The 11,949-nt window shown below is 39.4% G+C and overlaps 1 pseudogene; it reads left to right on the forward strand.

Annotated features, from left to right (window-relative positions):
* Nucleotides 1-1,585: 1,585 nt before the first annotated feature.
* LOC101552357 (elongation factor 1-alpha 1-like) lies at nt 1,586-3,651 on the forward strand (annotated as a pseudogene).
* The last annotated feature ends 8,298 nt before the right edge of the window (nt 3,652-11,949 follow it).

The raw sequence follows: 11,949 nt of genomic DNA on the forward strand, positions 1-11,949 counted from the left end.
TGGCACAACTGGACAACCACATGCAAAAAAATGGGTTTAGACCTTGACCTGACACCATGCACAAAAGTCAGATCAAAATGGATTAAAGACCTCAACATTAGACCACAAACCATAAGGTACATTGAAGACAATGTCGGCGAAACCCTCCACGATATTGAAGATAAAGGTATCTTCAAAGGTGGCACGGAACTAAGCAATCTAGTAAAAACAGAGATCAACAAATGGGACTACATTAAACTAAAAAGCTTCTGCACCGCAAGAGATACATTGACCAGAATCCAAAGACTATCCACAGAATGGGAAAGGATATTTACACAATACCCATCAGATAAGGGGTTGATATCAATGGTATATAAAGCACTGGTTGAACTCTACAAGAAGAAAACATCCAACCCCATCAAAAAATGGGGCGAAGAAATGAACAGAAACTTTACCAAGGAAGAAATACGAATGGCCAAAAGGCACATGAAAAAGTGCTCTGCATCACTAATCATCAGAGAGATGCAGATCAAAACAACCATGAGATACCACCTCACACCACAGAGACTAGCACACATCCAAAAGAACAAAAGCAACCGCTGTTGGAGAGGATGTGGGGAGAAAGGGACCCTTCTTCACTGCTGGTGGGAATGCCGACTGGTTCAGCCCTTCTGGAAAACAATTTGGACGATTCTCAAAAAATTAGATATTGAATTCCCATTTGACCCAGCAATACCACTGCTGGGAATATATCCCAGAGAGGCAAAAAAGTACAATCGAAACAACATCTGCACATGTATGTTCATCGCAGCACTGTTTACAATAGCCAGAATCTGGAAAAAACCCGAATGCCCCAGAACGGATGACTGGTTGAGGAAACTTTGGTACATCTATACAATGGAATACTATGCAGCTGTTAGAAAAAAGGAGGTCAAGAATTTTGTAGTTAAGTGGATGGGCATGAAAAGTTTCATGCTGAGTGAAATGAGTCAGAAAGAGAGAGACAGACATAGAAAGATTGCACTCATCTATGGTATATAGAATAACAGAGTGGGAGACTATCACCCAAGAACTGTAGAAATAAGTACCAGGAGGTTGACTCCATGGCTTCGAGGCTGGCCTCACGTTCCGGGGAAAGGTCAACTCAGAGAAGCGATCACCAACTACATTGTAGTCGAAGGCCATGTGGGGGAAGGGAGTTGCGGGCTGAATGAGGGCTAGAGACTGACACAGCGGCCACTGAACACCTTTATTGCAAACCACAACAGCTAATTCGAGAGAGAGAACAGAAGGGAATGCCTTGCCACAGTGGCAGGGTGGGGTGGGGGGGAGATGGGATTGGGGAGGGTGGGAGGGACGCTGGGTTTACGGGTGGTGGAGAATGGGCACTGGTGAAGGGATGGGTTCCCGAACTTTGTATGAGGGAAGTATAAGCACAAAAGTGTATAAATCTGTAACTGTACCCTCACGGTGATTCTCTAATTAAAAATAAATAAAATTAAAAAAAAATACAACTGAAGACCAGACCAGTCAAAAAACAGTAGCTGAGGAAAAGATTGAGGAGCTCCAAGAAGAGATACAGTAAACATCTAGAAAACAACAGAAGATGGGAAAGTACGTTTGAAAGAAAGTGAATAAAACATCAGAGAACTATGGGATAAAGAATATAAGAATCATCAGAATCCCTGCAGAATAAGAAGACAAATTTGATGAAGAATCACTACCTAAAGAAATCATAGATAAGAATTTCCCAGAGTTGAAAAGTGCAGGAACCAAGATTCAAGAGGCCCCCAGAGTCCCAGAAATAAAATAGAAAAACTCCAAGACACTTGTAATCAAGAAGACAAAAGCTAGAAACAGAGAGAAAATATGGAAAGCAGCATGATTAAAGAGGATCATATACATATATATAATATATATAAAGGAAAACCCACAATACTCATAGAAGTTCTCTGAAATGGGGTTCTATAAGCCAGAAGAAAAGGGTGGAGTATACTAAAAAAAAAATAAACAAAAGCTTAGTGAAATGAACACCTCATCAAGAATACTCTATCCAGCTAGATTTGCATTCAGATTTGAAAGAATAATACAGAACTTCATGCACAGGCAACACTTAAGAAATTAATAGCCTTGAATCCAGTTCTGCAAGAAGAGTTAAGGGAGCTTCTTTAAGAGATAAGACTTAGAGAAACTATGCATCCAACGTTGATGCCCCAGGGCATAGACACTTTCTCCAAAACTTTATTACAGGCTCACCTAAGGCTTACTGTGCTGTCCTAATTATTGCTACTGGTGAGTGAATTTGAGACGGTTACCTCCGAGAATGTACAGAGCCATGAACTTGCCCTTCTGGTTAACACCTTTGGTGTGAAACAGCTCATTTCTGCTGTCAACAAAATATATTCCACTGAGTCACCCTACACACAGACGAAATAGAGGAAATTGCTAAAGAAATTAGCACTTGCATTAAGAATATTAGTTACAACCCTGAGGCAATAGCATTTGTGCCAATTTCTAGTGGGAATTGTGACAATGTGCTGGAGCCAAGTACTAATGCACCATGGTTCAAGGGTTGGCAAGTCACCTGTTAAGATGGTAGTGCCAGAGGATCATATGTTGAATCTCTGGATTACATCCTGCTAACCCATTGTCCAACTGGCAAGCCCCTGTGCCTGCCCTTGCATGATGCTGGCAACACCATAGGGAAGTATTGGTCCCTATGGTGTTCTCAAACGTGACATGGTAGTCAATTTTGCTCCAGTCAATGTTAAAACTCAGGTATATGTTGTTGAAATTCACTATGAAGTTCTTAGTGATGCTCTTCCCAGAGACAACATGGGCTACAGTGTTAAGAAATTGCCTATTAATAATAGTTGGAAATGATCACTCTGGAAAAGAACTGAGTGTTGAAAGTAAATAAAGGGATACGTATGCTAAACTTTCAGTATCTATATTGCAACTCATAATGCCCAAAAGGGAGGGAGGGAAAGTGCGAGAGAGTGAGAGAGAGGAGAGAGAAAGAGAGAGCAAGAGAGAGAGATGGAAAGACACGGGGTGGAGTGAGAAAGGTAACTGGGGACATTGGTGATGGGAAATGTACACTGGCAAAGAAACAGGTGTTGGAACATTGTATGACTGAAACCCAATCACTGAACAACTTTGTAATTGTATATCTCACTGTGATTCACTTTAAAAGTAAATAAATTTTTAATAAAAGAAAATGAAATTGTCCATTAGCGATGTCTGTCATGGTAATGTGGCTGATGACAGCAAAAAATGACCCTCCAATGGAAGCAGAAGATTTCACAGCTCGGGTGATCCTGAACCATCCAGGCCCAATCAATGCTGGTTATGCAGCTGTGCTGGGTTGTCACACAACCCACATTGCTTGTAAGTTCACTGATCTGAAGAAAAAGATTGATCATCATTCTCAGAAAAAAACTGAACAATATCTTGAAGTTCTTGAAATTTGATGATGCTATCATTGCTGATATGGGGCTTGTCAAGCCCATGTGTGTTGAGATTTTCTCTGAATAGTGTCCTCTGGGTCATTTTGCTATTCATGAGATGAGGCACACTGTTGCTGTGGGTGTCATCAAAGCAATGGACGAGAAGGCAGATGGGGCTAATAAGGTTGCCCAGTCTGCCCAGAAGGCTCAGACGGCTAAATGATATTATCCTCAGTATCTGACACCCCAATCTTAACCAGTGGTGGAAAATGGACTCAGAACTACTAGTCTCAATTGGCTATTTAAGTTTAATAGTAAAGACTAGTTAATGATAACAATGCATCTTAAAACCTTCAAGGGAAAAGGAAAATATTTGGTGAACCATGTGTACGTGTGTGTGGCAGTTTTAAGTTAATTTTTTTTTAAATCAGTACTTTTTAATGAAAATACCTTAACCAAAAATATGTCACAGAAGTTTTATACCCATAAAAACAAAATTTAATGAGGGATAATAGACTTGGAATTTTGTCTATACATCTGTGCTCACGTAGGAAGGGTTCCAAGAGGGAACTTGGGAATGTGGGTCTCTCTGGTGAAGGTGTGGTGTTAGAATGCAGCAAGCATGTGGTATGCAAGCATCAGCAACAGTAATGCAAATCCTGGTACCTCAATAAAATGGGAAAGAAGAAAGAAAGAAAGAAAGAAAGAAAGAAAGAAAGAAAGAAAGAAAGAAAGAAAGAAAGAAAGAAAGAAAGAAAGAAAGAAAGAAAGAAAGAAAGAAAGAAAGAAAGAAAGAAAGAAAGAAAGAAAGAGAGGAAGAGAGGAAGAAAGAAAGAAAAAGAATCTTTTACCTTAAAGAAGAGATTACTTGAAGTTTTTCTATCCTAACAGATTTATTTGCAGAATAAACTGTTATTATTGTTGGTGTTCCCCTTGGCAGTTGACTATTAAGAAATGCTGACTGGTGGTCAGAGTGATAGTACAGCAGGTAGAGTGCTTGCCTTACATGTGACCAACTGGCATTTGTTCCCCCCACACCCCATATAGTCTCCCAAACACACCAGGAATGATCCCTGAGCAAAGTTTGAGCACAGCTGGATATGCCCCCAAAGCCTCTATCAAAAAATAAATTAATTAAAGAAATGCATACTAAATTGAAACATTTACAACCTTCAATACTAACAAAAAAAAACATTGTAAAAAGAAATGAATCAAAATAAAAGAAAAACACTATCAAAACAAATTTGAGAGTCAAATAATATTTATATCACGTTACTAATGCAAATGACACTGGATTGGGAAACAAAATATACAAAGAACAGTTATAAACAAAGAAAAAGTAAATAATGCATATGAAAAGAGGCAAAATAATCTAGCAGAATAAGTAGTTCAGTCAAAACTCAAAGTTATTGTTAGAATGTTAAATGCTCAAATTAATATAGAAATAAAATTACAATGAGATATCACTCTATACCTATTGGCTTGTCAAAAGTTTAAATATGAATGAAACTATACTTCAGTATAAAAATGCAAGAGAAAGTGTACTTTTTATTCATTACTTCTGCACTTGTTAATTGTTATTGCCTTTTGGAAAGCAATCTTGGAATATCTATTAAAATTTTAAGACTATTTTTCTCTCTTATATTACTACTCCTAGCTCACTTTCCCAAAGAAATAAAACAACAAGTAATGAAATAATGATACGTGTAAAAGTATGTCAGTTACAACATTTTTCATCATGGTAAGCAAAGAAAAACAAAACAATAAACTTCAATATGGGATAATCATTCAATAACAGTCATTTTTAATGATTTTATCATCATTTTGAGTTCTAACAGTTTTTGGTGATGTATTATTTAGTGAAAAATGTAGGCCATAGATGCCTTTGTATAATTAATGCTTTTTTGTTAAACAATCATTAGCATTGAGTGATATGTTTACATCTTCACAAAAACATATAAGCATGAAGGAAAACATCAAAGCATAAATTCTTAAGTGCTAACCATGTGTGGTCATATGTGGGTTGGGTGATAATAAGAGGGTTAATGTGAGGGGAAGGGTAAGAAAAAGCAAAATACAGAACAGGTTTTATAAAGAGAGCAAAGACAAAAAACTGTGTTATATGTTTCATTTATTAATATGCTAAACAAATTGTATATTAATACATTTGCAGATGTATCATATATTGAAAAAATATTAAGTGGACTGACACTAATTTATACCTAGATATTATCCAGCATTTTATTGTAAGATTATTTTTATTGCACAAATATGATGTGTTATTATAGGAAGACAGAAAATATACAGATGCAAAATATTTTTTCTTCAGAGTTTGGGGCCACACTTAGAGGTTCTCAGGGGAGTATTTCTGGCTTTCAGATTAGGAGTGACCCCTGAAAGTGCTTAGGGGGACCATAAGTGGTGCCTGGGATAGAACTTGGGTGTTCCATGTCCAAGCACTTTACATCTTGTACTATGTTTCCAGCTAGCCATGAAAAATAATTTTTAATGAACCCATAATTCCACCAGTCATTTTAAAACTGATTTGTACTGCATATGATTTATTTTCCTGTATTTTCAGAGCTTCACACATGCATGGCAGGTATTAAATGCAAAGAACACTTTTAAATAGTGTTTTATATTTCATTATAATTTCAGTACCATAATTTTGACAATTAGTTTTTCTTATCATTTTATTTTATAATAAACATGAAATCCTCCTCTATATCTACACATCAAGTCCTTTCACAAATGTGCTCTCCATAAATTACCCTGATACAATTTGAAAAGGAAGTAGAAGGGCACCCTAGAAGTGAGATAATTCAAATGGTCTGTGTTTTTCATCTTTTAAGACTGCAGCAAAACTGCACAGAGACCTCTTTTTCTCCTTCTCTCTATTCTCTAGCATATTGTGTATCATCTCCATTATCTAGTTAGACCATACCCCCAAAAGAATACAATTGTACTATTAATTACAATTCCAAAGAGCATCAAATGACGTCTTTGCAACACAGACACTGAGAGGTCATCATGTTTGGTCCATTATCTACTTTCCGCACACATTTCCCCTCTAGCCTGAATCCTACAGCCTGATTCCTCCATTCCTGATTTTCTTAGTGATCCCTTCTCTATTCCATCTGCCTTCTCCCTTCTGCTCATGAAGCAGGCTTCCAGCTATGGGACAATCCTCCCAGCCCTAGTATCTACTGATTGACATATTTTTAAAGTCCAGCAATAAACTTTTTGTCTCAAGTTATAAGAATAAATGAAAAATGAAACTACCTGACATTCTGTGAGGTTACTTCCATCAGTTGACTCATTCTAATTAAATCACACTTTAAAAAATTATTTGAAGCAGCCATGATTTACAATATCATTAATAGAATTTCATAATACAATGCTCCAACACCACACACTTCACCAAAGTGTCAATTTTCCTCCACCATGGTCCTCTCCCATCCACCAACCCACCATGGGTAAGCTCACTTCTTTTTTTTTTTTTTTATAAATTTTATTGAATCACCATGTGGAGGGTTACATAGTTCTCTCAGGATTATGTCAGTTATACAATACTCAAACAACCTTCCCTTCACCAGTGCCCATATTCCATCACCAACCACCCTATTATACCTCCCACCCCCTCCCGCCTCCCCAGTCCCCGCCCTTGAAAATGATAAATTTCACTTCGTTTACGCTTTATCTTGGTTACATTCCATGTTTCAACATATAACTCACTATTGTTGCTAGGGTTTCCCCCCAAAAAAGAAAAGACAGTCCTATTGTCAAGGAAGCATTTGATAGCTCTCCATTGCTGAGAATGTAGAGATATTAAGTCCCGCTGTTTGTTACATAACTTTTCTATTTTTTCCTTCCGCCTCGTCCCGCGCCACCAAGTTCATGCCTGTTTAGTAATCACCACGCTGCCTGACAAAGGGAAAAAAAAAAAAACGAAAAAGATGGTTATTTCCGGTCATCAGCCAGCGTGCGGCTCTGGCTTAGTTGATAGTCTGGAAGAATGTCTGCCAGCAGTTTCTGGAACCAAAAGTAATACACTGGTATCAGCCCCAGCTCGAGGTTCCACCAGCGTACCGCTGTTCCAAGTACATAATAATTTATTCCCTTGTATTCCATTCCCACGCCACCAGGTCCGTATTAGCTTAAAGGACATCATACTATGGTTAACGCCACGCCGCGTTTCTTCCCGAGAAAGAAGGATATTTCTTCTCAGCCGGCGTGGGGATATGGCTTAGTTCAGTCTATAGAGATGGCTACCACTTTGATTGCCTTCAATATTTCAGCAAAAGACTTACTATTCTTGTTAGGATTTCCCACTAAAGTCCGACCAGTTAAGAAGGAAGCATTTCATATTGGTTATGATTAAATGACATTAGGTCGCGTGGCCATGGCAACGGCCTCGCAGCTTTGAATTTCTGTATAAAGTCCAGGGAAAGTACAGCCAGAAATTACACGTCACTACAAATTTTAACCCTATTATGGTCCCCCCAAAGTCCAACCCGTTACAAAGGAACCATTTCATATTGCTGATGATTAGATGACATTAGGCTGTTGTGGCCGCGCGGTTTTGGGTTTCTATATAAAGTCCAGGGAAAATTCTGCCTAAAATTCTATCGCTACAATCTTTTACCCTTCGACAAAAAACTCAGTACTATTGTTTGGAGTTTCCCCCGACAGTAAGCCCTGCCAAAAAGGAACATTTACACGTTGCTGACAATCAAGAGATATTAGGTCGTGCGGCTGCTACCGCAGCCACGCGGTTTTGGATTTCTATATGAAGTCCAAGGAAAATTCTTTTGGTAATTGCATCACTCGCTGGCGGTTCAGTTGCCTCCGGGGTCGATCTCACGTGGCGGCACAAAGGAGCGTCCCCACATGGCTCTGTGCTTAAATATCATTGGCACAGGGCGGATCCGGAAGTCCCGCCCCATCGGCTTTCCCGGGCTTCCTGCATAGTCTAAAAACCGGCTGTTGCCTCGCTGCATTCAAAAAGAAAGAGTTGAGAGAGAAAGGACCATACCCCGCTGGCCGCACCTGGGCCAGTAGCTCCGAGCACACAGTTTGGAGGCATTTTGGGGGTGCCGCTCGTGTCCGAAGTGGTTCAGTTGCCTCCAGGGTCGATCTCGCATGGCGGCACAAAGCAAGCTCACTTCTATAGGTCCTCAATTTCTACTGTCTTTGGTATTTGTTATTCCCTTACTATATTTCTTTATAACCTACATATGAGAGAAATCAGTCCATATCTGATTTTACTCATCATGATACCCTCTAGTTCCATCCACGTAATGGCAAATTGCATGATTTTGTCTTTTCTTATAACCATGTAGCCTTTCAGTCTGTATATATACCAGAGTTTTGTTATCCAGTCATCTGTCCTTGGACCCTAGGATTAAACAACATTCTTTTATGAGACAACAAGGATCATCTCATTAGACTGCTGTGTTGGCTCATTTTAGCAATTATGATTAATTATAATTATACAGTGCCTGTTTCAGCATGTGTTACACCATCTACTACATTTTTTAGTTCCCCATACTTCTGAAATAGGCTTCGCTATAGGTGTCTCTATTATTTTCTCCTTTTCCTCAATGGAAAATGGTAAATTAATTAGTTTTGGGAAAGAAATATGCAGAACTAGTTCATTGGTACTAAGAAATGATTGCACAAGCCATTTCCCATAACCCTAAAGAGTCCCACTTTTCTTTTACATCACTTTCTAAGTTATTTTAAACACAGTTCAAAAAGTCCTTTACTCCAGGGAGACATTTTCAGGTTGGAAAAAGCTTTCAAGTCTTGGAAAAGTGATTCAAAGCCAAGGGCTTTGTCTGGCTGTTTCCCCTTTTATAGCAATCAGTTAGCAGTTTCTTCACCTAGAGACTGCAGTGAAAGAACATTTCCTGGTTGCTGAAAGAAGCAAATAAAAGTATTTCCTTGGATGGAAAGGACGCTTTAAAATTAGCCTTTTGGGAGAAAGATATTAAAGATCATTATCAGAATTATGAGCTAATATGAGTATATCATAATGATTTCAAGAATAGATTTGAAGTTTTAAGTTCTAGACTCAAATCTTAGTTCTTAAAATTACTTAATTATTGTGTCCTTTTCTGTCTCTTCATACGTAAAACAAAAACAGTGAAAAATCCTACATAGAGGACTGTTACAGACTTAAAGGAATTCATAGGTGCAGAGGGCCTAGACCAGTGATTAGTGACCATAGTAACTTATAGGAGTTTGTTTTAGTATTCCTAGTCCAAAATGAATAATCGACAACTTGGGGTAGGGAAGGGCAATTGTCAAACCAAGTTGTGCTCAGGGCTTACCCCTGGTTCTGCACTCAGGGACCATTCCTGGTGAAAAATATGTAGTACTGGGAGTTGGAACCAGGATTGCCTTCATACAAGCCTTGGCCCCTATACTATCTCTCTACTCCCATCTATCTTTTTGTGGTGAACCCAAACTGGAGGTGCTAAGTGGCTATTCCTGGCTCTGGTTAGGGATCACACCTAGCCCTGTACTCAGGAGTCATGCTTGGCAGTGCTGGAAGAACTCATGAAGTGCCAGGATTCAAACCAAAACTGTGGCCAGAGTTGTAGGCTAGACAAGCCCCCTTAACCTTTGAACCATATCTCCTGTCCTAGTTGACTAATATTACTGTTTCTTTGGCAGTGTAGAAAACATGGAAACCCTTAACTTAATCATTTGAAATCACTTGGAAAGACAGCACTAGAACTCATCACTAAAAGTCATCGTTCCAAAATTGATGCCAGCAGAAGAAACGTTGCCTATCTTCTTATTAGCACTGTAGCACTGTCATCCCGTTGTTCATCGATTTGCCCGAGCAGGCACCAGTAACATCTCCATTGTGAGACTTATTACTGTTTTTTGGCCTATATATTTGTATCGAATATGCCACGGGTAGCTTGTCAGGCTCTGCTGTGTAGGCAGGATACTCTCGGTAGCTTGCAGGGCTCTCTGAGAGGGACAGAGGAATCGAACCTGGGTCAGCCGCATTATTTAATATGATTATGCAGTTATCATTTATCTGTAAATTTGTTATAATAATGGTATCATTTTCTGGCATTACACCCTTGGCACAGACATTGTGAGTGTCAAATCCACACCTGTGGATCCAGTTTCCCAAAACCCAGTATTCAAATTTAGAAACAATGGCAGAAGTAACTGAAAATTATCACCGTTAACTTCTTCACCTCTGGAGAAGCCCATCTCTTTCTTATGCTTGTCTTTCTCATCCCTCTCATTTCTCTAGAAAGTTTTAGAAAGAGAGAAAGGAAAGAAAGAAAAAGAAAAAGAAAGAAAGAAAGAAAGAAAGAAAGAAAGAAAGAAAGAAAGAAAGAAAGAAAGAAAGAAAGAAAGAAAGAAAGAAAGAAAGAAAGAAAGAAAGAAAGAAAGAAAGAGAAGGAAGGAAGGAAGGAAGGAAGGAAGGAAGGAAGGAAGGAAGGAAGGAAGGAAGGAAGGAAGGAAGGAAGGAACATTGTAGTCATTAACATTGAAAAAGTATACAAAATCTTGATTCAGAACTAATCTGCTCCTTTCTTTTCTTTTTTTTAAGATAAGTTTTTATTTCTGCCTTTTCCACTAATTATTGAATAAGAAATACAAAAGAGTTTGTTATTTTTACTATGTTTTTCCTTTGATAGTAATCTACTACATAATTTTTTTCCATTTTGGGGTCACACCTGACCGTGATCAGGGTCTACTTAAAAGTCTGTGCACACCTGCAGTATGTGACTTGAGCGTTTCCGCCAGGTCCCCCGTGCGGGGGCCCGGCGTTTCTCTTTTTTTTTTCTTTAATCTCTCTCTCTCTCCCTCAACTTCTCCTGGGCACAGCACAGCATCTACCCCACTTCTCTGAGCACAAAATGGAGAGATGCACCCAAATGCACGGCGGCTGGCGGGGGAACGAGGGCGGGGAAGTACCGGTCTCCGCCCACATCGGACACTTAAAGAGAGTGCAGCCACATGGGCTTTCCCATTTCTCCGCGCCCGCACCCCCAGAATGACTGACGAAGAGGAGGGAGCTGCTTTGGACACCAGCAGCCCACCAGCAACCTGCAGTATGTGACTTGAGAGTTTCCGCCAGGTCCCCCGTGTTGGGGCCCGGCGTTTCTCTCTTTTTTTTTTTTTAATCTCTCTCTCTCTCTCTCTCCTTCAACTTTTTCCCTGGACTTTAGACAGAAACCCAAAACCGCGTGGCCGCAGAAGCGGCCGCGCGACCTAATGTCATCTTAGTATCAGCAATATGTAATGGTTCCTTCTTAATGGGTCGGACTTTTGTGGGTGATCCTAACAAGAATAGTAAGTATTTTGTTGAAATATTGAAGGCAATCAAAATGGTAGCCATCTCTCTAGACTGAACTAAGCTATATCCCCACGCCGGCTGAGAAGAAATATCCTTCTTTCTCGGGAAGAAACGCGGCGTGGTGTCAAACATAGTGTGATGTCCATTAAGCAAACAGACCTGGTGGGTGGGAATGGGAAATAAGGG

Source organism: Sorex araneus, chromosome 2, assembly GCF_027595985.1.
Source record: "Sorex araneus isolate mSorAra2 chromosome 2, mSorAra2.pri, whole genome shotgun sequence".
Classification (NCBI taxonomy): domain Eukaryota; kingdom Metazoa; phylum Chordata; class Mammalia; order Eulipotyphla; family Soricidae; genus Sorex; species Sorex araneus.